Genomic DNA, 4219 nt, shown 5'->3' on the forward strand with positions numbered 1-4219 from the left:
ACCACTTAATCTTAATAAAGGAAATGTAATGGATACATTGCTGATTCAATGCCAAAGCATAAGAAAAATACAAGCTGCTAGTGCCTTCAATTATGCAACAAATACAACTGTAACCCACAAATCCAAAGGGAAAAGTAAAACTAATGAGCTTTGGTTGGAATAAGACCAATGGCGGAACCAGTTTGACCACACAAGTATTTCCTGCAGTCTCTTGGGGAGATGGATTTAAGGGCCACACTCTGGTACTGAGGGCAGAGAGCCAAAGGGCAAAACCAATATCTTCCAAATGTCAGCTTTTATATGTTGCCCATCTGTTAGTCTCTCTCTCTTTTTTTTAGAAAGCCCCATTATTTTTATTTGAATATCCCCAAGAAGGAACATATACTGCACTTTAATGGTAAAAAGACATAAGTATATAACATCTTATAAAAACTACCATTTAAAAGTGATCTTGTTAATTTGATAGTCCCCACCTCCAAAGCAAAATAAGTATATTAAAAAAAAGGTGGAGAGGAAGAAGGATAGGAGGGGGATTGTTGAAGATAAAAGCCCCAGGGCCACAGTAGAGGCAAAGAGCATCTGGGAAGAGACCTGAAAGCTGTGGTGGGACTCCACTCTTTTAACCCTCCAATGTCAAGCTGTGGGGCACAATCAGTAGCTAAGTGATGAACAGAGGCTGCTGGGGGTGGATGGAAAAGATGAGAAGGGCAGGGCTGATGTGGCTTGATGCAGGAACTCACCCAGGAACTGCCACTACTCTTTCCTAGGTCCTCCAACTCCATATCCTGGTCTCTGAAAGCCTGCTCTATCTCTATTTCCCCTCTCTCCAAACACACCTAAGGCATCTTTCCAGTGTTTGGCCCCAACCCTGCAAAAGAGGGGTGGGGTATTGGGCCCAGGAACCTTGTCATTGGTCCCCATTCTATGGATTCCCAGAGGTAGAAGTGGGGCTTCTGGGCCTGTGGGTGTTCACTCCTTTCATTCCTTTGCTCATCTCTTCACACATCCATTGTCCCACATCAGCATGTGAACTGGACTAATCACCATTCCCCAGCCTCAGCAGGAATGGTTCTGGTATGGCTATCTGCACTGCTCAGAATTTCCCTCAATTACACCCACCCAGGCAGGTGGCCAGATCTGAGGGGTGTGTATGTGTGTGGGGGCACATTCTGACCTAGCACACACATTCGAACATAAAGAAGCACAGGTCACATGTGTGATTCTCTCCACATCTCAAAAAGATCAGCTCTAAGTGTCAGGGAGAGAGCTCCCAATTTCAAAAGGACAGCTTTCTCAAGGTATCTACCTTCCCAGACTTAAATAACAGAAAAATCCCAGCCTCAGCCGAGCCTGTAATAGGTAGGGGGCTGACCCTTTCCTTTCAGGGACCACGGAGAGGATCGAAGGATCAAGATTTGGGTTCTGGAGAACATCAAATGGGAGTGTCAGCTTAAAGCTAGGGCAACACATGGTGGGAAATGACTCCCCCCAAAGATCTCAGATGCTGTCCTCGAAAAGCTAAAGGGTGCCAGGTCTCCTTTTTTCCCTGAAATACCCCTACTTCAGGGATATGGAAGACCCCTGTCCCCAGCCTTCTCGGAATAGGTAATAGCCAGGCGATTGCTGCCATTGTTTATTTTCTACATTTTCTGAGCAATGAAACTATACTTCCCGAAAGTTCATCCCAGATCCCCATTGTCAGCTTGGAGCTCAAGTTCACCTGGTTTCCATGATTACATCTGACAGTGCCCTACCCCAAAGGTCATTGCAGGCCACATGGGGTCAACCAAATCCCAGAACCTTCCATAAGGTTCCTTCTGTTTGCATAAGGAGAATTTTGTTTGTTTTTATTTCATCTTAGAAAATTCACATCCAAAAGCCCTAACTTGGGTTAGAAACATCCAAACCACCATCCTGTTGAATCAGTCTGAAAAATCTCCTCTGGAACAGAGGAGGCTGAACAGAGCCTTTTTGCTCCCTAAATAAAAGTTCCTCAGCTCCTAGTTGGGCCCCAAGCAGTAGGCTATTTTATGCACATCCTCCCTTAAGTTGTGGATGACAAAAGGGTTTGGCTCAACAATATGCCATCTCCTCCAAGCACACAAATGTGAGCACTCACATACCACACACTCATCTGATCACTTTTTTGAAGGAGGAGAGTGGTGGAGCAGAAAGGATCAAGAAGGTATGGTTAAGAATGAAACCTAAATTAGGTTTCTTCCTGCAGTCCTTCCTCTGCAGCATCCCTCTCTACCCATCTTTGTTGGGTAGGAATGGCCATCAAGAAGAGAGTCAAATTCTTGTTCTTTGGAAAGAACACAAGGCCAGGACCCTATCTCCTCTACCTGAATACAGGACTTGGGTAGCGAGAACTGCTCCTCCTGCTCCACAGTCATGTCAGGGCCCCAATTCCTCTGTTTCCTTAACCACTGTTAGCAAATTTTGGACTAGCCTTGGGTTGTTCCTTAGAGGACACAAGGGGAGAACCCACTTTAACATCCATGACTCCTGCTCAACACCTCTGTCTGGCTTTAGGAGTCAATGACAGTGAGGTAGCCATAAACCATATACAAGACCAGTTGCCCAGAAAGAAGGAAAGGGCCTCATGGACCACTCTCACCCAGGTTTCCTCCAGAAGGCACTTGAGCTGATCCCATCACATATGGTGCAACATGGGCCATTACAACACCCATGGGCACATTCTTGCTCTTGAGGTAAGCAGTACTATCTTCTCTTCCTCGACCCAGCCCTTGTCTGCTCCTCCCATTGTCTTTACTTTTGTCCCTAGAGTGTATAAAAAAGCCAGAGTAAGCTCAGCTGCCATCCCTGATCCTATTCTCCTTCAAAGAGGAGGTGAGGTGCAGAACTGTGGAACACTGAGGATCCTCTGTAACTAAAAACTCAATCTTTGGGTGGGGCTGGACTAGCCACAGTACCTGCTTTTGGACTAGGACTTTAAGCCTCCAGATTACCTGTGTCCGTAGTTTACCTGCTGAAATTGCTTTTGGAGAAACAAAAACAAGCACTCAACAAACAAATCCCCCTCAATCTTTTCCATTTTAGCTGCCAGCTGCAGTCTAAGGTTGTGGGAGCCACACTTCAGTCTTGGTCCTGTACCTTGAGTCCTCACTTATGACTTCAGTCAAGGGTCCAGGGACTAGCTCCCCTACTCAGGAATGCAGTAGGAACTTCCCCAAAATACTCATAGTCTCAGATTACTTATAGAGCTGAGGCTCTGAAGCCAAATGTCCCCGTGCATTCTTCTTGTCTCCTGGATCCACTCCTCCAGGAGGGGGAGGAGGGGGACAGGTTCAGATGGGGTGGTGGTGGGACCATCAGACCAGAGGGTATGCACTCTTCTGTAGATTCTTCTGATCACTCCCACCACCCAGGATCCCTTGCGCCTAAAGAGAAAACTGCCCATTAGAAGTCTTCTACTGGCACCCTTAGCATATCCGTTTGTGTCTGAGTAATGCATCTGTCCGAGAAAAACACTGAGGACACCGTTCATACTGGTAAGGTTTTTTGCCACTGTGTACACACTTGTGGTGTTCCAGGTGGTACTTCTGAATGGATCACATATCACATAATATCACACTCAAATGGTTTCTCACCAGTGTGAATAAGGATGTGCCTCTTGAGGTGGTAACTGCTCCTAAATGCTCCAAAGCAATGTTCACCAATAAAATTTTGGGGAATCTTTACTTGAAAATAACCATCTTGTTCCACTACCACCACCTTTTTATCTGTTTTGAGTGAGAAGCTTCAGCCAAGCTGTCTTCATCTTTCCAGTTCTGGGACTTATCACTGTCTTTTCGGTGGCCTTGATTCGAGCACCTCAGCACATCAGGGCTACCTGCCTGCTCACCATTCTCGGCCTGCTTGCTTGCAGTCTGGCTCAGCATCATCTTCTTGCTGGCTGCAGTGGGAACCAAACTCAACGCCTGCTAAGCCTTCACAAGTCAGGAGATGTTCCTGAGCCATGCTGACTTTTCATTCATGCAACCCAAAAGTTCAGGCGTTCCTTGATCCAGCTTTCCTGAAGACGCTGCCTTTTGGGGAACTGTCACTAAATCACAGTAATGGCTTCTTCATGTCCTTTCAGTCCTGCTTCCATATTGAACTGCCTATGTCTGCCAAATGAAGCTTGGTGAACTGATAGGCAGACTGGCTGGTGGGATGTACAGTAGGGCTGTTGTATGATACTGTAGTTAATGGT

General features: G+C 46.3%; 1 pseudogene across 1 annotated transcript; it reads right to left on the minus strand.

Moving 5' to 3' along the window:
* Positions 1–3404: 3404 nt before the first annotated feature.
* On the minus strand, positions 3405–3984 carry LOC308630724 (zinc finger protein 740-like; annotated as a pseudogene). Its single transcript has one exon. The product of its transcript is annotated as a zinc finger protein 740-like (transcript).
* Positions 3985–4219: the final 235 nt, after the last annotated feature.

The sequence above is a fragment of the Spermophilus citellus genome (genome assembly GCF_964194105.1).
Source record: "Spermophilus citellus genome assembly, chromosome: 11".
NCBI classification, from domain to species: Eukaryota; Metazoa; Chordata; class Mammalia; order Rodentia; family Sciuridae; genus Spermophilus; species Spermophilus citellus.